The 27,711-nt window shown below is 45.4% G+C and overlaps 1 pseudogene; it reads left to right on the forward strand.

The window, feature by feature from the left end:
* On the forward strand, positions 1–27,130 carry LOC149327985 (uncharacterized; annotated as a pseudogene).
* The last annotated feature ends 581 nt before the right edge of the window (positions 27,131–27,711 follow it).

The raw sequence follows: 27,711 nt of genomic DNA on the forward strand, positions 1-27,711 counted from the left end.
ATGTGGCCAGCTTACCAAATTCGACTGGAGGCCTTCTTCGAAGGATATGGCGTCACGGACGAGAAGAAGAAGAGGGCCCTGTTGGTTGGAGTGCTGACGACCCACACTGTGAATTTACTTTGTGGTCGATCCGCGCCAGACAAGGCGAACGAACTTTCTTCGCCCAAACGGTAGCTTTGTTCCAGAGGCACTTTCCGCCACAACTAAACGAAATAGCACAGCCTTACAAGTTCTTTACACGCAACCAGCTGCCAGGCGAACCTCTCAAAGATTTCATAGTTGCTATTTTTCAAATAGCGGACGCATGCAATTTTGGCGCAACGTTGGATCGAATGCTGCGACATCGCATCGTTTGTGGGCTGTAAATTTGAAGTTCAAGTTCAAGTTCAAGCGAAACAAAACTGCGCGAAGAAGACGGGACAAAAGAAAGGCACGAATACACACACACAAAGCGCAGTATTCGTGCCTTTCTTTTGTCCCGTCTTCTTCGCGCAGTTTTGTTTCGCTCTAACCATGAACCGACTAGCCCAACATCATGTCTTACTTCAAGTTCAAGTTTATTTTCCTTTCTTGCAAAGGAGGAGCCGGGACTAAAATCTGTGGTAACAGCTTGACTGAAGGTCCCGACTCCTTGAGACAGTGGCAGTACAGAAGGAAGGCGAGGGTCACATCATTTACATCAATTAGTAATGTCATGGGTATGCGATGCAGATCCACATTTACGCGAAGCGCGAACACACATGCAAAACGAAATTCGCAATACACACATGTACTCAAAGCAAATGTTATACATAACTAAAATATACATGATAGATATCCCAAACTTTGGACAAAAAAAAATCATGTCTGCTTCTTTCACAGATTGAAATTGTCTCGGCAGTAGTCACGGATATTGTGTTTTGAATTTCTGGTCATATCAAAATTGTCATGGATTAGTTTGTTTAGCAAGAGGGGAAGGTTGTAACGTAAGGACTGGTTCATAGAGTAAGTTCTTGGTGTTGGAGTGATCCAAGTTTCTTTGTATCTAGTGTTACGGCAGCTGTTATTTTCTCTCAGTTCTCCAAGTACCATGAAGGGGTTATCACGTTGCTGTGAAGAGTATTTATAGCATAATAGAAGCCTGTAAAAGTATAACGCGAAGATTGGAAGGATATCATACTTTATAAAGATATTTCTTGTGGGGAAAAGGAATGGCACATTTGCTATGGACCGGACGGCTTTTTTCTGCAGCAAATGCAATCTATGAAGATTTGTTACCCCTGTTGTTCCTCAAACCAAGCTGCAGTATTGGATATGAGTTAGTACTAACGCGTTGTAGAGCAACATCTTTACCCTTACTGGAAAAATATGTCTAAAGCGACCAAGTATAGCTAGAGCTGAGGAAACTTTCGAACAAATGTGTTCTATGTGAGCAAGGTGTGTTGCTGGGCGAGTTGGTTGGGATTCATCTTGAGAAAAAACAGCGCTTGCAGACAAAGGACCAGAACAAGAAGGACACACAACTGCGCTGCGCAGTTGTGTGTCCTTCTTGTTCTGGTCCTTTGTCTGCAAGCGCTGTTTTTTCTCAAGGTGTTCTATGTGCGCATTCCAAGTTAGGTTGTGAGAAAAGATAACTCCCAGTGTTTTTACAGAAGTCACAAGCTCTATTGGTTGGCTGTTTAAGGCTATTTTGAGAGGCTTAGATATTTTTTTTTCCTTAGGGAGGTATAACAGAATTTGTGTTTTTGACGGATTTATGCGCAAGGAGTTTGCATCTGCCCATGAGTGCAGTTTATTAAGGGCTTCGCTTGTTTTGCGTTCGACCTCGGCCTCGGAAATACCTGTGACAAAAAAAGTTGTGTCATCTGCAAATGACACAACCTGAACATTACTAGCGCTGTAGACGATGTCAATTATATAAACTAAAAATAGCAAAGGCCCAAGAATGCTTCCTTGGGGCACTCCGCATGTTATATGGAGGGTAGGAGAGGATGCTGTGTTTATATCTACATATTGGGTTCTGTGAGACAAGTAAGATTGTAATAGGGTTAGCGCTAGGCCCCGCACACCATACCTTTCTAGCTTAAAAAGAAGTAAGGTGGAAAGTTGGGCGAGTTGAATCTTATTCATGATGAAGTTTAGCGCCAAAAACGAGGACAAAGAAGGAGTGAAGACACAACACGAGCGCTTTTTCGCAACTAAAACTTTAATGGAAGAACACATAACATATATACCCATCTCGTGAAGTAAATCAAAAAGAAGAAACATACATGATATGGTCAAGATAAACCTTAGAGGGCGATACATCTGAAGAGTGCTGAGGGTGCAAAAGGTACATAAAAGGTGTAAAAACAGGAAACTTCATGGTCACAATCACAATCACGAAGGCGAAACCAAAATACCAAAAAAAACAAAAAAGGGGGGAAAGGAAAAGATATTAGTTCCACGTGTGATCCAGGTATGCCAGCTCTTTTTCTGTTAAAGAAATGGACGGTGCGCTTATGCATGAATTTCCCTGTCGCGAAATATAAAAAGCCTGGGTAATTTCGCGCTGGAGGCGTTCTCTATGACGTGACAGAATTTCAGCCTGCGCATAAAGTGGATTGCATTTTTTCTTGCACACTGGGCCACATTCCGGCACACAATCCGGCTTGCACTCCTTACATTCTTGGCAATGGTCAACCAAATGCGAGAACTTCGACCCAGAGAGCGATTTCTCGTGTTCTTTTAGCCGCACGTTTACACAACGCCCTGTCTGACCTATGTAGGTCTTGCCACAGGAAACAGGGAGTTCATATACCACACCCGTTTTGCACGGGATGAATCCCGAAGGATGGCATGTCTTCTTCTTAATTTTATTTTGTCCTCTCTGGTTCCCTATTGTTCTGCTTACTAGGCCGCACACTTTCTTGAGCTTGTTTGGGGCCGAGAAGATTACCTGTACGCCATAGCGCTTGGCCACGTTGGCAAGGTTGTGCGAAAGTTGACGCTTATATGGTATCACCACTTTTTTCTTCTTTATCTTCTCGTCCTTTTCCTTCTTTGGGGCAATACCTTTTACCCAGCGGATAAGTTTTTCGCATGCAAAACCAATTGCGCTGTCCGGATAGCCTGATGTCTTTATTCTATTTACTTGTTCATGAAAACTTTTAGCCATGCCGTGCGTGCAGGACTTTACCAGGACTGAACGTAGGCATGAGAGTACAATGCCATTTTTTACAACTTTCGAGTGGCCTGAGGCGCAATGCAGTAGGGGTTTTACTGATCGCGGATGATAGCGCCAGCAAACATGAGTCTGGTTGAAAGATAGCAGCACATCAAGAAACTGCAATTTATCTCCGGCTGGTAATTCGAATGTGAAAACGAGACCATGTCCACACTCCCGGAAGACCTTCAAAATATTCACAACCTTGTCGGTGAAGCGTGCACTGTCCACAAATACCAGATAATCATCCACGTACCTAAACACATGAGAACACATGTCGTTCACACGGCTTTCAAGACATCTGTCCACGCTACTGAGGAAGATGTCTGAGAGTACGGGCGCCACACATGAACCAATACATACACCTGACTTCTGTATGTACGTTTTGCCTTCCCAGGTGGCATAGGTAGACTTCAGGTAAAACGAAAGCAATTGAAGGAAAGACTCCACCGGGATTCCTGTACTGTTTCTGAATATTAACTCATCATTTGATTCACAAATACAGTTCTTCACGCTATGCATAAGGGCCGAGTGAGGCAAAGAATAAAAGAGGTCGGTTACATCAATGCTGAAAGCTTTGCTGCTACCAGGGTTACACTTCAGCAACACATCTACCAGTTTTTCAGAGTTTGGAACCAAATATGGGTCATTAATATGTAGGCCGGACAAGAACTTTACTAGATAGCTCGAGATGGCATGTTGCCATGTGTTTCTTTCTGTAACAATCACACGGAAAGGGATATCTGGCTTGTGCGTTTTCGCCGAAAAGAACATATCTAAATGAGTTCTTTTCGCATTCGTGACTGCTGTGGCAAGTCTGTGCAGGTTCATGCCTTTAAGTAGCTCAATAGCTTGCTTTTTAACCTTCGAGGCTTTCACGTCTACAGCGTTGAAATTCTTTACGATCGCCTCCTGTCCTTTGACTGCATGCATGCTCTCGGGAATAACAACGAAGAAGCCTTCTTTATCCGACAGAAGTAACCGTAGCCCGGAATTGACAAGGAAGTTAGCTAAGCCATAGCTTGGATCAGACTTACAAGGTCGTGTCCCCGGGTCAGTTCTTGCAATCACGTCGACACATTCCTCTACACACCTGAGGCGAGTCTGTTCAGGCACGCACTGGGCGATGGTTCTACCAAATGACAGTTTGTCGATGGGTGTCCAGGACGGTTGGTAGGCGAACTTCGGTCCCTGCTGAAGGGTCTTTAGGTGTCGGTCTGGAAGGCACTGGTTCCCCATAACGAGGACTTTTTCTTGGGGCTGGGGCCCTCGTTTTTTCCTTGGTGGTAAGCGATGCCGGATGGTTGCCCAGATAAACTCCGCGGTCTGCTGTGCTGTGTCGCACCACTCCCTGTACAACCGGGCTTGTTGGCTTCGTGGAATATTCAGGTCACACGCCAGAAGTAGCCGGTCCTTGTAGTACCTGACCTGCCTCCAAAATTCCGAGCTTAGGATACGGTTCACCCGTCGGGCATGCCCGGTTGAAAGTGGGAGGCCACCGCTCAGGTTGAGGACTTCCGGAAGGCAGCTGCCCGATCTTGTGTACCATGAAGCAATCCTTGCCTTCACCACACAGACAGCTATTAGTGTGGCCAACGAGGCCGGACTAGAAAAGTGGGAGTTAAAACACGCAAGAGAGCCCGTTGTAGAAGAAATATACAGTAGTAAGGTGGAAAGTTGGGCGAGTTGAATCTTATTCATGATGAAGTTTAGCGCCAAAAACGAGGACAAAGAAGGAGTGAAGACACAACACGAGCGCTTTTTCGCAACTAAAACTTTAATGGAAGAACACATAACATATATACCCATCTCATGAAGTAAATCAAAAAGAAGAAACATACATGATATGGTCAAGATAAACCTTAGAGGGCGATACATCTGAAGAGTGCTGAGGGTGCAAAAGGTACATAAAGGGTGCAAAAACAGGAAACTTCATGGTCACAATCACAATCACGAAGGCGAAACCAAAATACCGAAAAAACCAAAAAGGGGGGAAAGGAAAAGATAATAGTTCCACGTGTGATCCAGGTATGCCAGCTCTTTTTCTGTTAAAGAAATGGACGGTGCGCATATGCATGAATTTCCCTGTCGCGAAATATAAAAAGCCTGGGTAATTTCGCGCTGGAGGCGTTCTCTATGATGTGACAGAATTTCAGCCTGCGCATAAAGTGGATTGCATTTTTTCTTGCACACTGGGCCACATTCCGGCACAGAATCCGGCTTGCACTCCTTACATTCTTGGCAATGGTCTACCAAATGCGAGGACTTCGACCCAGAGAGCGATTTCTCGTGTTCTTTTAGCCGCACGTTTACACAACGCCCTGTCTGACCTATGTAGGTCTTGCCACAGGAAACAGGGAGTTCATATACCACACCCGTTTTGCACGGGATGAATCCAGAAGGATGGCATGTCTTCTTCTTAATTTTATTTTGTCCTCTCTGGTTCCCTATTGTTCTGCTTACTAGGCCGCACACTTTCTTGAGCTTGTTTGGGGCCGAGAAGATTACCTGTACGCCATAGCGCCTGGCCACGTTGGCAAGGTTGTGCGAAAGTTGACGCTTATATGGTATCACCACTTTTTTCTTCTTTATCTTCTCGTCCTTTTCCTTCTTTGGGGCAATACCTTTTACCCAGCGGATAGTCCTGCACGCACGGCATGGCTAAAAGTTTTCATGAACAAGTAAATAGAATAAAGACATCAGGCTATCCGGACAGCGCAATTGGTTTTGCAGTTTCCTGTTTTTGCACCCTTTATGTACCTTTTGCACCCTCAGCACTCTTCAGATGTATCGCCCTCTAAGGTTTATCTTGACCATATCATGTATGTTTCTTCTTTTTGATTTACTTCACGAGATGGGTATATATGTTATGTGTTCTTCCATTAAAGTTTTAGTTGCGAAAAAGCGCTCGTGTTGTGTCTTCACTCCTTCTTTGTCCTCGTTTTTGGCGCTAAACTTCATCATTAAAAAGAAGAATATCGTGATTTATGAGGTCAAAGGCCTTAGTAAAATCGATGTAAATACCCATGGTGAGCTTGTTTTCACTGAATGCCTTAATTATAATTTCTTTTTGAGTTAGAAGTGCTGTCTCCGTAGATATTTTCTTCCTGAATCCATGTTGAAAATCTAGAAATAAGCGATTTTCGTCAAAATAAGAAGTCACTCTGTGATGTATTATTTTCTCGATGCCTTTGGAAAACACAGGCAGTATGGAAATCGGTCGGTAGTTTGTGAATAGGTTCTTATCACCTTTTTTAAAAATGGGTATCACTCGAGCAATTTGCATTTCTGTAGGGAACACCCCAGTAGAGAGAATCAAATTATAAATATAGGTAATAATCGGGCACATTATGTCAAGTACATATTTTACGGGTAATATCTGAAAGCCATTTACGTCCAGCGTTTTACTATTCTTCAAGTTATTGATGGAAGAGAAAACCTCGGCTGTTTCAGTCGGGGCCAAGAACAGCGAATTTATCCTATCGTTTCCTCGCACGTACTGAGAGTAGTTTCTAACGGTACTCCCATCGAGTTCATTATCTTTCGTTTGCTGAATAAAAAAGTATTTGAAAGCATCTGCCAATGGAACACAGGAGAGCTCTTTTTCCTCATGCCTAAAGGTGCCAAGTGTAAGCGTAGGAGTACCGGGATGCACCAAGGAGTTCAACTTGCGCCAGGCTGCATCTGGCCACAGTGTAGTTTCAGCATCGAACATATCTATTAGGTATGAATCCTTAGCTTTCCTCAGCGTAGACGTAAGTTTATTCCGGTAGCTCTTAAATTCTCCAAGTATATTTAGATCTTTAGTCCTTACAAATTTGGCATACAACGCATTTTTATGCTTGACCATTCTCAGGTGTTCTCTCGTTAACCAAGGTTTTCGCGCTCTCTTTGGCTTTTTTACTTGTGTTACTGGAAAATGCTGGTGGTATATTTTCTTAAGTATACTTATAAAGATAAGATACGCTGTGTTACTCTCACGGCATTCGTATACTGCATCCCATGTTTGTTATTCAACATCCTGGCGGAATGATTCAAGACGCGAAGATATAATAACTTGACGGTATGTGGGCTTTGGTTCATTCCACTTGATGGGAAATTGCTTGTCTACGAATAAAAAGGTTCCCAGTTGATCACTTATACCTGTACAAAGAGTGCCAGCAAATGTAGTGTCTGTGTTAACGTTGGTAATAAATACGTGTAATAATGTAGAACTTTGTTCTGTGATACGCGTTGGGTTGGTGATTACATTAGATAGGCCATAAGTATAAAGGGTAAGGCTCAAGTCTTTCTGGTAAGAAGTAGGTACAATCATGTTCACATTCATGTCTCGACCTAAGAAGAATTGTGCTTTTTGCTCCGTCACATATTCTAAAAGTTCTTCAAGGAAGGCCAAAAAACGGCTAAAGGTACCAGATGGCGGTCTGTAGACCACGCAAAACATATTGTCAAGGTGTCGTAAGGTAAGCACTTCAAAATCAGGAGTGACAGCACAGAATTTCTCTTTGGTATCACACAGTAGGTTATCTTTTACCAGCACAGAAACACCACCGCCTCTTTTGTCGTGACGATTCCTATAGAAGCATTGATAACCAGATGGGCAGAATATAGCCGTTTCGCGTTGATACCATGTTTCAGTAAGCATGAGCACAGTGAAAGACATTTCAAATACTTCTAGCAAAGCATGCATTTCATTTTCTTTGTTTCTTAAAGATCGGACGTTCTGATGAAAAAAAGATAGGGCAGGTTTTTTTTTTTGACCAATTCATGAATTTGCTGTGGTAGAAAATCCATGTTTACAGCATACAGGCTGTACAGATAAGCTGGAACATTTTAAGCAATTAAGCAATCTTAGACAGCTGATGCTTGCTAGTGATAGGAAGAACTGTTGATGTTTCAGTTTGGCGAACGTAGATTTTTCCATTCTTGACCCAGGCGTATTCCCATCCTCGTTCCTTTTTCGCGGCATTTACAGCACCAAAGAAGCGTTTCGTTGCCGGACACAGGTGCTCATTGAGAAAAATTTTATCATCTTGTTCTATCGCGAGGTCACGAGCCGTTAGCCTGTGGTTTCTTGCTTTTTCTAAGAAAGAGTTGCGCGGAGCTCTGTGAGTAAACTGCACAATTATGTTAGGGGAGGTACAATTTCCGGTGGTCTGGACCCGATGGCAGACTTCAATGTCGCGTCCTTCAGAGGCATCCCGATTACTTCACCCAACTATTCCGTTAGTTCGTGCAGGTTCTCACCGTCTACCTGTGACACTCCTTTAATTTCGACGTTCATGCACCGCGAGTGTTGCTCGTTTTGCATAAGTCGGGATTCCTGCTCTTTTACTTGCGTATAGAGAGCTTCGCGTTCTTCCTTCAACGTGCTTATACTTTCTTTCAGAGACTCGTTCTCTGCTTCAACTTTTTTCACGAAAGCTTTCATTTCCTCATAGCACTGGTTTATGAAAGTCATGCTGGCCTTAATATCTCTGACATCCTTCCTGAGTTCTCGCTCAAAACTTTCTTTTAGCTCGCGAAACTCTTGTTTCATCTCACGCGTAAGGTCCTCAAACAATTTCTGAAGTTCTTTGGCCATTTTTCAAATTTTTACAGATTAAAAAAAAACAGGCACAGACTAGAACAAGACGCGGGACACAACTGACGGCAATAATATGGTAACTAGTTAAGCTGAATAAGTACAGCTGAATGAGTACTGAACTCGCGTATCAACAGTTTTGGCAGCAGCAGTGGCGGTAAGACAGTTACACTGACGTTAAAATGAGGGGGAAAGGTGTACCAACCTGGAAAAAGTGCGCAAAACTTGTAAGACGTGTCTGTCGCTCACCACTGCCACTGCCAAACTGTCGAGAGCGGGGGGCGTGGCCGGTTACTGCTGACGGAGGGAATAGCACACGGTTGCTGGAAGACGTTGACGGTGGCCGATGTGTCCTGGATGTCGAAGAAAAGACGACGATTTAAACCAACTTGTTGATTTGAACCAACTAGACGAACTGATGACGGTCAGTTAAAACGGCACGAATCCAATTAACGATGAAGGGGTGCAGATTCAGACGGGAGAGTTTGTGTATTAAGCGCCCATGAGAAACTTTATCGAACGCCTTTTCGAAATCGAGGAACACAGCGTCACAATGAATATTACGGTCTAAGTACGAGTGTAAATTGTGTAGGAGAAGGGAAACCTGTGTCTCACATGAGCGGCCTTTAAGGAAACCATGTTGATAAGGATGGAAGAAATTTACAGAAGTTAAAAAGGCAGCAACATGTGAGAAAAAAATATGCTCCATGATTTTGCAGCAAACGCAGGTGAGTGAAATCGGGCGATAGTTTAACGGGGATGAACGGTTACCTTTTTTGAACCCTGGAATGATTTTGCCGATCCGCCACTCACGTGGTAGAGATCCTGATGATAGCGATTGCTGAAAAATGAGCGACAAGATCACACTGATAATATCTTTAGTATTCTTGAGAACTTTTGAATTTATGCCGTCGATACCAGAGGACGAAGTATTTGTTAGCAAATCAATAATTTTTGCAATGCCTTGAGATTCAAATCATATGCTTTCCATCAGTGGATGATCCAAAAGTGGGATATCGGGAAGGTTATCGGGAGGTTCATTAGTTTGGTTTATGGGGTTTAACGTCCCAAAGCGACTAAGGCTATGAGAGACGCCGTAGTGGAGGGCTCCGGAAATTTCGACCACCTGGGGTTCTTTAACGTGCACTGACATCGCACAGTACACGGGCCTCGAATTTCTCCTCCAAAGAAATTCAGCCGCCGCGACCGGGATCGAACCCGCGTCTTTCGGGCCGGGAGGCTCATTAGTGAACACAGAAGAAAACGCAGAGTTAAGGACACTCGTCACATCAGGTTCATTAATCGGAAATCCGTAATTATCACAGAGGGTAATGACAGAAGGTTCATGAGGCAAAATGGTTTTCCAGAATCGCTTGGGGTTATTTTGTAGCATTGATTGTAAAGTGTTGGAGAAGAAGGTATGTTTTTCTTGCGCTGTTTGCGTGTTATAGTGTTTTTCGGCGCTGTAATACTTCGTTCATGCTAGGAGAGAGTTAGTGAGCTTAGCGTTTCGAAATAAGCGTTTTTTTCTTGTTATTTAGCCATTCTAGCGATACGTTAAACCATGGGGAACTAGCCCGCTCGGTTATTTCTATGGTTGGTATACGTAGCTTTAAGAGACGCTGAAATTCCGATTTGAAAAGTATCCAGTTTGATTGGACGGAGCGAGAAGGAAACCCAGGTGTAAACTTATCTAAGAAGGTTGTTAAGTCGCGATTTATGCTTACGTAATTGCCTTTATCATAAAGTGTAATTGTCTTTTTAATTCTTTTGCGATTAATCATGCTGCAAGAGAAGGTAGTGTGAACTGCCAAATGATCACTCAGGCCATGCATACAAGTTATAGAGGAAAAATTCTCTTGATGAGTCGTCAGAACAAGGTCCAAAATGTTGGCGGAGTGATCTGCTACACGCGTAGGAGAGATAACTAACTGTGTTAACCCGAACGTATGGCACGTGTTTAGGAATTCGCTTGGTAGTGTACATTTGGTTAGCATGGACGCTGTATCAGACCAGTTTATTGACGGAAAGTTGAAATCAGCAAAGAGCATGATAGGAGTGTTTTGGTGTGTGGTGGTGATGGTGCTCAGCGCGTCATGGAAGAGAGATACAAAGGAACTATCATAACTGGGCGGGCGGTAGCAGACACCAACGATGGCATTTGGAAAAATTTCAGTGCAAATGAGCCAAATCATATCAAGCGGGGATGAGATATCTAAGCGGGAACAACGCAGTTTTGATTTCGTGGCTATAAGGACATCACCACCCCGCATGCTGTCATCTCTGTCTTTGCGAAAAACGTTAAAACCTGATAGTGAAGGCAGAATCTCAGAGTCACGAATGTTTGAACTAAGCCACGTTTCTGTTAGTAAAACGATATTCGAAGAGGACGAAGAAATTAGGCTGCATAAGCGATCTCGTTTCGGGATGACACTTCGAATATTGGCTAACAAAAATGACAGAGGATATGGGTCACGATGGCTGGTTTTGCGCTTTGTTGCGACTGGTTGCTTTTTTGTTAGTTCAGTAACTTTGTCAGAATCATGGTCAAACACGTAAATCTTGTTTCCCACGCGAAGCCTGTCGTATCGCAGTTTAAATTTTGTTTTGAGATTTAGACTGAGGCCGAATTCGACGAGGCGTTTACGAGCAAGTCGTGTTCGGGGCGACAAATCCTCAGCAATACTGAAGCCACTGTTCTTCAGCTTGCCACTTGCAGAGATTATTCGCTGCTTATCCTTGAAATGAGCAAACTTAACAATTATTGGCCTAGTCTTGCCGTTTTGAAAGCCGCCTAACCGATGAGCGCGCTCAATATCTCGGGGTTCAACAGATTCTTCCAACTGCTCAGCACAAAGGTCGATGACATGTTTCTCGGAAACATCCCATGATTCCTTGCCTTTGTCTTCCAGACCGTAAAATATCAAATTACATCGACGTGACCTGTTTTACGCTTCGTCAATCCGGGCAGACAGTGTCAAGACGAAATCCTTACACTCCTTAGTCGTGGCCCTGATGCTTTCTACTTCATTTTTGACGTCAGAGAAGCACGCGCAATCGGTTTCAATTTTTGTCAGTCGCGTTTTCAGTTCGTTAAAAGTTAATTCATGTTCTGTTAAAGTGGAGCGAATGGTTTTCAATTCATCATGCATAGCTGCCTGCCCGGACTTGATGGCACGTATCCCTTCTAGCAGTTGGGCAAAATCTTCATGATGAGGTCCAGGATTAGCCTCTACATCACCAGCTAATAACAGTAACTTCAATAACATGCAGGCACAGTCGTACATAATGAGACATGAGCTGCGTGGGCCCGGCAGCACGAATAAACAACGGTTGCTAGTACGTTTAGCATAGAGGCAATAACAATTCGTTACCTGCACAGCGAAGAAGCGAGGCAGGTTAGTGATGCCCATCGCAGATGTGCTGCCGAGCCCACTGCAGGGTGCGCCGATGTGCGAAGGGAATGTATTGGCTGTCCGTGATGGCGATGGCATGATTGAAGTTCCGGTGACCAGATGAAAAGATAGCCACGGCCTTTGATCCAGAGAAGGGAGGTAGGGTTGCGCACACTGGGATGCGCAGCCGTCAAATGATGCAGCGGCTTCCGAGAGACGCAGTTTCTCCGGGTAGACCGATCGCTTGGGCGTGAAGTTGCAGTTGTAGTCCACAGGCTCGGAACGAGCGACGCAACGGGGCATCGACCACGGGCCAGGCGGGACGCTTGGTAGCGCACCAGTCACAAGGGCAGGACCGGAGACCTGCCCGCCGAAGGAGCCCAGGGACTGAAGCCACGAGATGCCAAGGCTCTGCACAGCGAAGAAGTGAGGCAGGTTAGTGACGCCCATCGTAGACGTGCTGCCGAGCCCACTCAGCGGGGCCCTATCGCCCAGGACTGTTTCCATCGAGAGAGAGAGAGTACATTAAAGCGCCACCAGGGCTGTCGCGTCAGGATAATACCCTATCATCTCGGGAGGAGAGCACATTTGTGGGCTCGGACGGTATATTTGCGTTGGAAGCAGCGGACAGTCATGTCAGCCTCGTCAGCATCACGCAACCCATTGCATGCACATTGAATTGTGGGGGCTTTTCAGTGGACATGCAGGTGGATGGAGGGTCACCAGTGTCTGTGATCACATGGCCCACCTATGAGCAAAAAAAGACAGTGCGGCCCAAGCTGCGTGATCCGCCATTGAAACCGACTTGCTTCCTGGGAAGGCTTCCCGTTCGGGGATGACTCAAGCTCAAGGTTTCGTGCGGAAACCGGTCGATCGACGGATCCCTGACAGTTCCCGGTTGCTCCGGCCCCAACCAGTGGGGACTCGACCAAATACAGGCGTTCAACATGCTGCAAGCAGCAGTAATGAACCTGAACACGACAGGTGAGCGTAGGACTTTTGTCGGGACGGACAATGCTACCGTGCACCGTTTGGTAACAGAATTCGCTAACGTGTTCGCGCCAGGCCTGGCTCTCATCAGGGGTCCGCCGGTAAACTTTGAGATGCGGTACAACGTGGTACCGAAATTGTGGAAAGCACGCGAAATTTCGTACGGCTTTCGTCCAGGGGTAGACGCTGAACTTGAGCGCCTTTCGGCCGCGGGCATCATTGCCCCCTTGCCTTATTCTAAGCGGGCGGCACCGGTGGGGCCGGTAGTAAAGCGTAACGGCCACATTCTCCTCTGCGGTGATTTTAAACTCACGGTGAACAAAGCTTGTCGCACTAAGTAATAACCGCACCTTACCCCCCCCACCCCTTATGGAGAGACCTAAGCATGCCTATGAATATATGTGCAGTACTTGTGAGGGGGCCCGGCCCTTTTGATATCTGAGCCACTCCATAGAATACTGCGTGTCACAGACTTAGTTTGTTTCCTGCCATTTTCTGTGTTCTACTATATATTTTACGCACATGAATCCGCATCACTTCTTTCACTCTTCTGCTCGACCTCTTCAGCTTGGTGCCTAAGAAGCTACAGCGAACTATAGGCTTCCATGAACGGCGGACGTTTTTCAGCTTGATTGTTGCAAAAGAAAGACACACGATAAGAACAGTGAAAATATTTAGCTGTCAATGAAACAGCGCTGGGAGTCACAGAACCTGCGTAAAAATAAAATTCTGGGTGAACAAAATCTCACCAAAGTATGAAGGTGTCTTACATGACTGCTTTCATAATAAATAAAAAAGTGGATAAAAATCCAGTAATTGCACAGGGGGGTTTGGCAAGTGAAATCGGTGAAAACATTCTCTTCAATTTATTCACTAAAATATCTGATAGTGTAGAAGAACTTCTTGCTGGGCGAGTTGGTGCATAGCTTTCTTGGGATGGCGTTGCGCACACGAACAAACATACACAGGAAGAGGCCTCTTCCTGTGTATGTTTGTTCGTGTGCGCAACGCGATCCCAAGAAAAATATCTGATGTTTCAGAGATGTGTTCACACAACACGATGAGGACGGCCGGCTTCTGCTTGTCTTTAAGTCTGTTCGATTCGCCTGTACTCCCTGCACTAGTTCTGGCAAATTCCGCCGTGGTGCCGCCAGCGTGCAGCGGCAGTTCATGCAGTTTAACTGCAGCTTGGCACTGGCTGCTTTCAAAAGGAATGGTCGAGTGCAGGCCTGGTCGTTTGGTGGCCTTGCCATCGCCACCAAATATCAGCCAGCACAATGGCTCCCGTATATCAATGGCTGTCAACATCCCGAACCGTGTGAACAATTTTGAAACAGTACATCGCAGCGAGGTGTTGCCATGCATCAGCCTCGATGCAGCCTCGCGGCAGGTAAGCGACGCGCACGTGTATTCTTTCACTGAACACGACTGAGGTGTGCGCGCGCCAAGTTCCTTGTTAAGCGGTTGTTGCAACAACGTGAATAATGCTGCATGCACGTGTGTACTTTTTAGTTAACATAAAAGACTTCAAGAACTGTTACAACTTGACGGGTCCGTCAAGAACACCGTGGTCGAGAAATTTGAGGCACGTGCCAGCGCGGGCCGCATCCACAGCTCCGACGCCGCCTTTTCGGATGGGCAATCACTTTCCCTCAGAGGCGGGTCGGTGTAGGGCACCGTTCACATCGACGAGTGGAATAATTTGAGTACCTCCAAAGAGCAAGCCATCCTCGCGCCAGCCGTCGTCTTCTTCCATGGCGGCTGCAGCTGCACTATTTCGGTACCGACCAGGAGGTGCACAGATTTCCTGAACTTCCCAGAACTAGACCTGAACACCGTCTGCCCTTTTTTTTGAAACGAATGCCGTCGTGCAGACGGTGCCGTCTTGCACTGCTGAAACGAATGGCGAGGTGCAGCACCGCGCGAGCCAGTTGACGTAGTGCGGGCGAATGGAACGGACCTTAAACTTCTTTCGACACATCTTTCGGCGAATGTCGTCGAAACGTATACTGGGCAGAGGCGCCGTGCCGCGCGCAATCACGCCCTATTTACTCGCGGACTACTCACAGAATACAGCTGCCCAACTGCTCAGGAACAAGTTACGGTGTCCGTTAGCTCTGATACATGCAGATTTGAAAAAAAGAGCCTACGCAGCCCGCTGACGTTTGGTGAGTACCGCTTATTTCGCTCGCGTTGTCATGGTATGCGCCTATGGGATGGGTGCCGACTGTGTTATCTCCGCTACCTCTACTTTCCACTGGCGTTAGCACGCTGGACGACATCTGGATAGAGAACCGACCAGGTCAATCACACAGAAACTTTGTCGCACTGGTTGGACGAATGTGCACTCTGAAATAAAACGCTCTATTCGTACGCGACGCAATATGCACAGAAACGTTTTTGACTTATTTCGCGGCCCTTCTCAACAATGGTGGCTTCATATTCGCTACCGATAGCATAACTAGCAATCGAGTCGAACAATTTTTTTCTACTGCTGATTACCACGAATAAGTTGGCGGGAACAAGCGCGGCACATAAGAGAGCGCAAAGACCGGAGGAACATCTGGCGAACGCGGCGCCTCAGCTTTCCGCTCATTGATGGCAAAATCACCGAGGTCCTTATCTGTGGGAATCAAAGAACGCCGTCCTGACGTACTTCCATCCTTCGGGGACAAAGGAGCATCGTAGTTACTCTCCTGTTGACTCCGTAAATGCATCGCTCACTCAGACCGCTATCTTATATGCGGATATGTCACGCAGATAATGCCACAACTTCTGTTTCATGCCCATGGGGATTTTAGAGCACGTCAGAATTAAGTGCTCATCGTCAAAAATCTGACCGCTTTCCTCAAACCAGCGCAAATATCGCCACAAGCCAAAACTGCAGTACATTGTTAAAGCTGCCAGTTATACGCACTGAAACACCCGCAGACCACGTACGGACCTTCATAAATGCGTCATCTTACTCAGTGTAGCAATATATTTATGATGATGATGATTATGTTCATGTTCCCACCCCTTCGGAACTGGTGGTCACGTTGTTGTGTGCCTCCAGACATCACAGCGACCACTGACGCTAGATGTGCTCGCGAATAGAGGGCAGCGCGATATGACCGATGAGAACACAGCAGTTCCTAGAATTTTTCTGCCCTCGGTGTGTTGTCACGCTCGGCACATCTCTCAAGTTTCCTTTTAGTCCGTAATCCGGTCCGTCTATTTATTTATATATTTGCATACCCACAGCGCCCTTGCGGGTATTAGTGTAGAGGGGAAAGAAAAAAACAATATCAGTGCACAAATTATAAAATACATATTCAGCAGCAAATTGAAAAGCATGAAACAAGCAGGGAAAAATCAAAAGATACGTATACACGTGGTTGTCTTGATATTTGCATCACTTAATCACACTGTATCATTGTAAGTGGAAAAACAGGAAGGAGAAGTGAAAAGCAATGCTAAAACCCACTAAAAAATAATAATTTTCAGATCCTGGATAAAAGACGAAGGGATCCCGGAAGAACTTTCTACAGGGAAACCATTACACTCAGGTATTGTCTTAGGAAAGTAGCTATTCCTAAATAATGTTATCCAGCAAGCATGTTCACGCACTTTTCGGGAATGGTCTGTTCGTGCAGAGGCATATGTAGGTTTCTTTAGATATCTATCTTTATCGATGCCTCTTCTAGAATTAAGGATATTATAAAATAGCGACAGGCGCAGGCATCTTTTTCTCGTTTCAAGCAGCGGCCACCACAGGTTTTCAGAAATATCGCGAGATTGTTTCGAAAAGTCATAATTGCCTGATGAAAAGCGAGCAGCGCGTGCCTGTACGCGTTCAAGTTTTGCAATGTTGCACTGGGTTGACGGATCCCAAGCCCTGCAAGCGTACTCAAGAATGGGGCGTACATTTGACAGAAATAATGTTTCTTTTAGTTTAGTTGGTGCCTGATTAAAGTTTCGTCTGAGGAAATTTAACGCTGGACTAGCCTTCAGAGTTACGTTATGTATATGAACATTCCAAGACAAATTGGCAGAGATACAACCCCACATATCTGTATTCTCTTGCGACCGACAGGCGGGTTCCATCCGTGACGTAATCAGTGAAAATGGGCTGTTTTTAAGTTGTACACCTTGCGAGGTTGCATTTAGATAAATTTGTATTGCATTTCGTTGCGTTTGTACACTGTTGTGACTCTACCACCCCCCCCCCCCCCCTCCCCTTTTGTGTGTACCTACCTGCCACAGTCGTCTTCATTTAAGCCATTCCCAGAGGCAGTGCGGGGTTGTGCTACAGTGGTGTTTCTCCGAGTGCGCGCCCATGAGACACCTGCAAATAACAGTGGCGCCCGACACGATGGACGCAGACTTTGAGTCTAGACGATCCCTTTCTTCCACAGCGGCGTCACTGCCTCCCCGTTTCCCCGACTTTAGGGGTGTTCATTAGGCAGACCCAACGCAGCTGTAATGACCCTGCGACCATGTATGTACCACCGCCAGGGAGATGTCTGCCGCCACGCACCGAGACGAGCGGCTGTGAATCATCCATGCTTCGGTCCTTCTTTGACGGCGAGGGTAGCGCCGCTACAAGTGTTGACCTTCGGCCGTCTCCTTGAATCAAGACATGCATGCGACCACCCTAGCCGGCTTCCTGAATTGTAATCAGCTGACATCTGCGTTTATTAACTGCGCGTCCAGCTGTTTCAGAGGAGGTGACCTGAGGAAAGAACACTTTCGGGAGATTTATCCCACTGACCCAGCCGAGGAAGACCATGGAGAGGAGAGCGCCGTTTAAAGAGTACTAGATTTCGACAAGCCGGCATAGCCAGCCAATCAGCGTCGTTGGCGCCAATCAAAGCGGTTCCCAAGACGGAGTCCCTGTGATTGGGCGAAAAAGGCGGGAAGACAACGAGAGGGGCTATTACAGCGCCCGAAATGTTCATACACGGGAGATTCCGTGCGTCTCTTCTCAGCTTTTACTCTGTTTGTTGTTGTGTGTAAAAAATGTTGTAAATACGTGAATACAGTTTTTCCCTTGCTTCTCGTACTCCCTGTCTCCGGCCCACGTTCCTTCCTCCATCGGCACAGCGGCGGTGTTCCTTGACCCGATGACTGGTGAAACACGCTAACAGCACGGCAAAACATAACTGGTTGGCAGCGGCGGGATTGTCCACGCTTGGTCCTGGCTTCAGCATTGGGGAGCGCTTGACTTTCTTTCAGAATCTGCCAGGCTGATAGCACTGTCGATTTTATCAGAACCAGTAGATTATTTTTGTGCGCGTAATCACTAAAGTATTCACGTAGCAGCTGGAAAGTCCTCATTCGGGAATTGCCATGAATTTGAGCAAACTTTGAAGCCAGAGTTGATTTTGCTGTACGAAGAACTTGGTATTGAGGTCGCGAAAAGTCACAGAAAGCCGCAGCTGATTGAGGATATTGAGGAATACGGTGCTGAGGATAATGAAATTTCGGAGATCTGAGATTTAATTCAGGAAGGAATCAGGAAAGCTAAGGAGGAGGCAGACAGGGTTGAAAAAGAACACCTTTATGTCATGGAAGCCGAATAAATGCAACTTGGTCTGAAACGTTTGGATTTACAAATTGCAGAGGCAAAGCGCTCCGAGAATAATTCAACTAGCACTCAAAAGGTTTCAGCGCCAAGAAAAATTAAAATCGAAGACCTTCTGCAGCCGTTGAATGTAACACGCATTCGACCCATGGCTAAATCTGAGAAAGAAAGTCGGGCGCACTTTACTGCAAACTTATTTATTATTTATTTATTACCTCAAAGGCCCCGGTTGTGGGGCATTACATGAGGGATGGGCGGATTACATGCAGATTATATAAAGACGCGGAGCCCGTAGCAAACGAGACAGCTACGGGCTCCGCGATAGGCGCCTCGTCGATTAGCCCTTCCGCAGTAAAAAACGAAGATGCTGGCAGCACAAAGAGATAGGCTAGAAAGGAAGAAGCTTTTGAAGCTAAAAAGCCGATCGTCTGTTTTCGGTGCCGAGAGCCCGGACACCTTGCTACCGGCTGCCGTAAGCCTAGAGATTTCTTGGCGCTTCCAGACAATGGCGACGACAACTTTCAGCCCTCTCTCCGGGAACTAACAGTAAACGGAAAACTGTGCTATGTTCTCCGCGACTCGGCTGCCACCATAAACGCTGTCGACTGTGCAAATGTTAAGCCTGAATATTTCACTGGTGAGTATGCCTGGAAATGTAAATAGTGGATGAAAACAGAGCGTCTCTGCCCATTGCCCGCGTCGCGATCGAAGGCCCCCTCAGGGTGCTTCTGACTGAGGTAGCCGTCTCTCACAACCTGCCTAAGAAGTACCCCTACATTTTTTTTTTTTTCAAATCGCTCGGATATGCTGCTCAAAGAAAGGGCCTGAGTTTTGGAGATAAAGCTGAGCAGGTCCTCACCATTTCGAAAGCTCGAGAATTCGCAGCGCCAGCAGAGCATGCAGGTGAAGAGGGCAAGCATGACCCTGTAAGCCTGATAAATTCTCATGGTGATGAGGCAGACCAGGCTCTACTAGAAACTGACGATGAGGCGAACGCCGGCGGCTTGACCCGTAACAGCTCCGTGATAGCTAGTGACGCGCCAGGCAAGCCAACAGCGAGGGTTTCTACAGAGCGCGAGAGCACAGAGGTGGCCAAACGAGAAGCGTTGATGAAGGGGAACGTGTGGCTCATGTTGGCTGCTTCACTGAAAACCGAACAACAGCGTAACCTCCCCAATTTGGCACCACAGCGCTCAAGATTTCACCCGCGCCGCATGAAAGGAACACTGTAAAAAAAAATGCTCCACAGTAGAGAGAAACCCGCTGGTAATGCGTTGCCGGAGGGTTTTCCGCAACATGAATACAGCGACTCCGTCCGACGGTTGTCACATTCTTGGTAACGGAAAGTTACGCTATGCTATGAACGAGAATTAAATCGTTTCTTTGCAACGAATGCTTCTCTGTTGTGTTCTTACTAAAGGTCCCGTAATGTATATGCATACTTCCTCCGTTCACTTGAAAGTCATCTGATCTAGAACGGAAATAATATGCACTGTAATTATGTACTATCGTGAGAAAAAATAACAGACCCCTGCCAGCGCGTGCCGATCCGCGCCAAACTGCATGCGAGCACCGCCTGACGAGGCGCTCCTAGTGCCGAGACCAGCGCAGTGGCGTGCGCCCATCTCGAGGAGCGCTACGCATTGCGTGCCACTGCGCTCGTCTCAGCATATGGAGTGCTTCATCAAGCGGCGGTTGCATGCAGTTTGGCACAGATCGGCACGCTTTGCAGGAGTCTGTTATTTTTGCTCTCGATAATACTTTCAGTAGTACATGCATCTGTGTATAGCTTCTGCCCAGAATGTTCTCTGCAGATATAGTAGTCCAGAGGTCGAGGAAATAAGTATTATGTACAAGACTTTCATGCATATTATACATTGCACACGTACAAAGAATGCAACCTAGAATGAAAGAGTGGCAAGTGTTTGGTTGAGTACAAGTACACATGTTTTATTTTCATGACAAATTGCACACATTGTACCTCTAAACATTTCTGTTGGATCCATCTGAAAAGATAAAAAAATCCTCATTTAGTAGCCACACAACACCTATTATAAATTTCACAAATACATTTGAACCATCCGCTATTGAACAATCGGCTTTCGTAGAAGCTTGTAAAAGCCATTTTCTGAGAACCAAACCAACATGATTCATTGCATAAAATTCATTTCTCATAACAGTAAACAGCAAAAACCACAGGGCCAGGAAGAAACAGACAAAATGCGCTTACTCGGACACCACTGTGTGCATGAAAGTCTTTACGGTTGTCTACAATTTTGTGCAAATATAAAGTAGCTAAGGATGGGTGCCAAATACAATTCAATGCAGATGCCTTTCATTAAATAGTACTCAATGCACAACGTAGTGAGCAAGGAACATTGGTAACATCTGAAAAAGGCCAGACACTTGCCCACAAGCATGATGATGATTGTGATTTTTGATGGCGCGAGGGAATCTGAGGACGAAGAGCACCATGGCACAAGGTATTTTCTTCATCGCAAGGTGGGGCAATGAACCATTTGGCCGGCATTTCACCCTAAAGAAGACGAGCACCAGGTGATGAGAAACCTTGTACCCATTGGATTGGTGGTTACCCAGCACTTGCCCACAAGCAATCAAGAAGCATACTTCCCTGAAACCTTATGCTTTCAATCATAGCTTCCATTATCTCAGCATCTGCAAGAAAATGTACTAATCTCTGATGTCAGTTAAAATGCAGCCACAGGTGCTGGTTGCAGCTCACTAAGGTATTCAAATATCTCTGCAGTGCGCCTCACAAGGAACAGATGCTTAAGTTTCCACAAAGGGCTCTTTGCAGAAATTTAACCGAAGGCCGCTGCCATGTTAACCTTTTCAAAATGATGGCCCAGAAAGACAAAGTGTAGTCATGTGTCTGATGTAGAAAAAGGATGAAGGCATGAATCTTTCAGCTTCAACAGCTGTGATGTGTTTGTAACTGGTATTGCTTGGTTTGGTTTGGTTATTAGAGTTTAACGTCCCAAACCAACTCAGGCTATGAGGGACGCCGTGTTGAAGGGCTCCGGAAATTCGACCACCTGGGGTTTTTTAACGTGCACTGACATCGCACTGCACACGGGCCTCTAGAATTTCTCCTCCATCGAAAATTGGCCGCCGCGGCCGGGATCTAACCCGCGTCTTTCGGGTCAACAGCCGAGCGCCGTAACCACTGAGCCACCGCGGCAGGGCTGTTGCTGGTATTGCTTCGCACAGCTTCAGTCTTCTCTTTGACATTTCGTGAAATCATTCCATATCTGTGAAAGATCTCGCTCGCAAACATTTTGGTTCTCATGAAGGAGCAAAAAAGACCCATGTCCTAGGCCTTTTTTTGTGACACTAAAGGAAGGCTCGCTTTTAGGGTAATTATTACGAAGAGGTCCATGTGGCAACAAACTTTGAAACAATTTCTGCAAGGGCTGAGTGTTCTGAAGCCTAGGAATTTCTCATCAGGCGCCCTGTAGATTGAGTGCTCTGAAGCCTAAGGATCTCTCATTAGGTGCCCTGTAGATGCATCAGAACACCTAAGTGAGCTGTTACTGGGTCCTGTGAGTGCTCTGTCACTTGACATTAAGGGCATGTACTTTTCCTCGACACATGCAGTGATGATGTATATGCCGAGCGAAAGCATAAAAGACTTCGAAGAGTTGCGCTTCCAGATTGCTTGCGGAGGAAAGCACAAGAGTGTGGCCATGCTCAGCTGTTACCTTTCCTTCTTGCTTGTTGAGTTCTGCAGTGAGTACTACGTAATGACAGAAGGTATCTGCATCGACTCATGTTTAACATTTGTCTGTGCGACCTCCATCTTGCACGACACGACAGGCAACTCCATAATGCCCTTCATGCACCGAGTGTCAGTGTGTTCTGTCAGCTTCCTGGTCCTGTGTTTTCTGTTCTTAAAGTTATTACTGCCTTCATTCTCCACTCCATGAAGCCTGAATGTGCTACACAGGGTTGCTCCACGGGTCATGCAGTAACCTGGCCATTTTTTTCATACATTGGAGGCACTCAGCTCGCAAGCCATGCTTACTATATTCAGCACATAAGTGTACATGTGAGACATATCATTTATAACCAATTTTAACAGTGGTATTTCGTGCAAGAATATCTAAATGCTACTCAATTTTTGCCCAAATTTTCAGATACACACTCTTATTCAGAATAAAACATAATTTGGCTACTGTGCTCTCGTGATGCCACGTCTTGAGTTTGCATCAGTAGCATGGAATAGTGCCTCTGTTTCCTCTGGCAATGAAATCAAAAATGTTCAGCAGAAGATTGTATGCATCCTTTGTGATAGATATATTGAGCGCTGTTTCTAAGTAAAAAAAGTACCTGCTGGCGTACCTCAGGGAAGTATCCTTGGACGGCTTCTTTTTAACTTGCGTTATGTATGCAGATGACGTCTCACTTTTTCTCATCAAGCGCATGTGAAGATGTGATAAACGAGGCCAATATGACACTAAGTACACTCAATCAGTGGTCCCTTAATAATCTGTTGAAAATTAATGTAACTAAAACTAAGGCAATTATGTTCAAACCAAAAAATAAAAACGTTATTCTACCATGCGATCTTAAGCTAGGTTTGGAAACGATAATATTAAGATATTAGGGGTTCATTTCAACAGCCAGCTAAGCTGGGACAATCATGTTAACGCTCTCATCAGTAAGCTTTCTCGTGTCACAGGTATCATTAACCGGCATCGTCACTTACTTCCATGCAAAGTTAAACTTCTATATAATTCGCTCTTTATGTCCCAAGTGAACTATGCGCATTTAGTTTGGGGAACAACTACAGGTAATAATAAAAATAAGATTTATGTTTTACAGAAGAAGGCTCTGCGTGCAGTACTTACCGTCGGTTCTCATATAAACACATGCGATTTATTCCACCAGTTCAATGCCATAAAAGTATCTGAAATGTATAATGTTAGGCTAGCTGAAAGATACAAGAAGGACACAAAACAAAATATGAATTACTTGCGTGACACGGCACACCTTTCACTAAATGCACAAGTTTATCCTATCAGACACAGCGAACTGTGGCATATTCCAACCTGCCGCACAATATATGGTACACATAGTCTAGCAAACACGTTGCCCCGTCTTCTAAATAAGTTTCAAACTGCACAAGTTGATCTTTCACGTGCATGCCGCCAATTTATACATGATGTATGTGCCACTGTATAGATTCATTGCTTCTTTATCCCTTCACTGCTTCTTTATCTCTTTCGTTTCCGTATAGTGTTGACCTAATTTGAGTAACCGAATTCCTGTTGTTTCGATGACGTGTATTTTTCTGTTTCCTTTTTGTTACCATTTTTTGTTGTACACTTCATTCCTTGTTATTTTTCTAATACGCAAAACCATTTTTTCATAACTATTGTTTGCATTTTGAGATGCTATTTGTTTAAAACATTTATGTTACCTGCTGCCCTGCAATGTAGGGGCCCAGGGGCACGTCAAGCCAAAATTTCTGGCTTTTTTCCCTCGGCCCTCACCATGTGTTCATGGGAAATAAATTGAAATTGAAAAATTGAAATATTAACACGATGGACAGCACACTAACACATTTGTCACCGAGTCATAAGATGTGTCTAGCCTAGATAATTTTCCGGTTAATCTGCTCCGAATGTATCGCCAAAATGAGTGTTGCCAAAAGGAATGGCTAGCAGCCTTCACATTCCTTGCGATGTACAGATAAGTTAGAACCCCTACCAATATCCAAATATCTCTTGTGCTCCCGTAGTCTTACATGCACACGCCTTCGAGTTTGACCAACATAAACCCAACCCAAAGATCACAACATCTGATACACCACATACATTTTACAAGGCACATATGCTTTTCCCGGAACAAATTCACAAAATTATTCTTAACAATTTTACAGTTTGTAGACAACTTATTAGGGGCCAAGAGCACCATTTCTGCGTCATACCTTCTGACCACATTTTTCAAATTGTCCGACAATCTACGTATGTACAGTAACACAGTCGACCTTTTGGCATCTCGATGGCTGGCCCTGGCCGTATCCTGCCAATCCCTGTGAAGGGATTTAGCTTTAGCATACTAAAGGGAAGAATGGCGCAGCATCAAGTAATAAGGACATGGTGGTGGAGCAGCGCAAAGGACGGGACACAAGAAACAAGGAAGGACGTACACAGGCGCTGACTATCAACTGAATTTTTATTACGAAATACAGAGAATATATAGCAATCATGAGGGGGTGGAACATAGATAAAAGGTTGCTCGGTCACCGGTATCCAGAAGACAGTCACGTCAGTAGATAAAGTATGTTGGTGAATGTGGTGGCGGTGAAAGACGATAAAGAGAAGCGGAGGATGTATAGGGCCAAGGCGCGAAATAACGGATGATCGGTAATGAAAGATGAGGTCGCCCAAAAGGGGCTAAAAGCTATAGACAATCAATAACAGAAATGATGGCATTAAAAACATAAAAATCGTTAAGAACATTTAAAAAAAAAAACACTTTAGAAACATTATTACCTGGTAGGCTGGCAGGTATGAAGGGCCGGCAATCAACAAACACATTAAGGCCTCACGGAAGATGAATTTTTAAAGAGGCTAAAAGCACGAAACAACTAAAAGGAGGAGTAAAGGCCTGCGACGAATAAAAAAACTAACCCTATGTCACAATTAAAAACCCGGGGAAAAATACTAAAAAACAGGAAGGGATAAAAAACAAACGCCAAGTTTCACAACCCATGCCCTGCTGTTCTCAGAAAATCCAATTCTTTCTGAGATAAATTAATGGAAGATGTACTGACACAGTGGTCTTTTGCGCGACGGATGTTGCAAGCCTCAATTATTTCTCTCGACGTACGATCTCGTCCTTTCCCAATGATTGTACATTGGTTAAAAATTGGGGCGCAGGTTTTGCTTTCACATTTTTTGCAGTGCTTGGCCATATTTCCAGTGATGGCTATATTACCTAAATTATTATTATCTTCTTGAAGTCTGACATTGATGCATCTTCCCGTTTGACCAATGTATTCCTTCCCGCAGGATAAGGGGACAGAGTACACAACACCGGAGGCACAAGAAACGTGGGGATTGCTGTGCGTTTGCCCACAACCACGGTGAACTTGCTGGTTGTTAACTCTCCTGCAGAGAGAGGCGAGCTTGTTGGGCGCAGAAAAAACCACGTCGACGCCTGCGCGTTTCCCAACTTTCTTAAGACCGTGGCTAACATTGTGCAGATAGGGCACAACTACAACATTTCTGCGGTAATCCTCCTTCCGGGTGCGCAAACGTTTTTTCTTTATGCTGCCTGCAACTGATATCAGGAGAGGTAAAGGGTAGCCCGCCGCGAGGAGCCGACCCACCTGCCCGTGAAGACAGTCATGAAGTCGATGTTCGCAGGTTTTTTGAAGGGCGTTGCGGAAGTACAGGCTGATGATGCCTCGCTTTATCAACTTCGAATGTGCTGACGCGTATGAGAGGAGCGGCTTTTTACCTCTGGGTTCGTATGACCAGCAGGCATGCGCAGGAGAAAAATGAAGACGTAGGTCAAGGAACCGCATGTTGTTATCTTCTGGGAATTCAGACGTTAATACGAGAGGATGCAAACATTGGTCAAACAAGGACCGAACTTCGGGAGGTGCAATTTTGAATTCTTCACTGTTGCATTTTAAAAGGACGAGATAGTCGTCTACATATCGAAAGATTTTGACAACGCAGGTACTACCGATTCTTTTCTGCAGCAGTCTGTCATAGTGGGCCAGAAAGAGTTCACTAAGAACAGGGGCTGTGCATGAGCCTATGCATACACCTTTCTTCTGGATGTAGGTTTGTTCGTTCCACGTGACAAAGGAAGATTTCAAATAAAAGCCTAGGATTCGCAGAAAATCGCTCGCGGGAAGGCCTATTTGATTTTGGAAGCGAACAGTGCCATGGCTATCGATAGCTTCTTCTATACAACTCATTAGTTCCTGGTGCGGCAATGAATAGTACAAGTCTTTGATATCGACGGAGAATCCTTTAAGATCTTGGTGATGAGACGAGGTTAAAAAAGTGATGATCTGTTCTGAGCTATCAACCACAAAAGGGTCGTCAATCACTAAAAGTTTTAGATTGTCTTTAATGAAGGTGGCGAGTTGCTTCTGCCAGGATTCTTGCTCGGATACAATGACCCTCAACGGATAACCTGGTTTGTGTGTCTTGGCAGAAAAAAAGACATTTCCTGTTAAACGGTTGGTTGACTTCAGGTTACGGGCTAGCGCGTCAAGTTTTGCGGTCTTGCATAGGCGCAAGGCTTGGCTTTTTACCTTGGAAAGGTTTACGGTGTCCTTCCTGTGGAAAGTTGACTCCAAGGCAGAGATGGCTCTCGAGTTGTACTCGCCTGTGGTGAGCACTGTGAAGCCCCCTTCTTTGTGAGAGGGCACCAAGAAAAGTCCATGGGTTCGAAGAAAGGTGGCGGTGCGGCGTACAGGTAGTCTCCTGGAGGACGGTTTATGCTTGACCAGAACGTCCACGCCCTCGGAAACGCACCTGTCCTTGTCGGAGTCTGGAGCTTGTTGTCCCACTTGCCCCACAAGGCTTAGCAGTTCCACAGGCGATTTTTTCGGTTCCACGGCGAATTTTGGGCCCTGGCTGAGAACATTCCGAATGTCGTCCGGTAAATCCACATCGCCAACAGTGTGCACGGGATTCGGATCCCACTTGGGTTTCTTCGGCTTCCAGTCCCGTAGCTGGCGCAGACGTTGTTGCCAGAGAAATTCAACTGTGGAAATTCTGCGCCCAACAAGCTCGCCTCTCTCTGCAGGAGAGTTAACAACCAGCAAGTTCACCATGGTTGTGGGCAAACGCACAGCAATCCCCACGTTCCTTGTGCCTCCGGTGTTGTGTACTCTGTCCCCTTATCCTGCGGGAAGGAATACATTGGTCAAACGGGAAGATGCATCAATGTCAGACTTCAAGAAGATAATAATAATTTAGGTAATATAGCCATCACTGGA

Source organism: Amblyomma mixtum, chromosome 10 (genome assembly GCF_055824585.1).
Source record: "Amblyomma mixtum isolate Tamu chromosome 10, ASM5582458v1, whole genome shotgun sequence".
NCBI lineage: Eukaryota > Metazoa > Arthropoda > Arachnida > Ixodida > Ixodidae > Amblyomma > Amblyomma mixtum.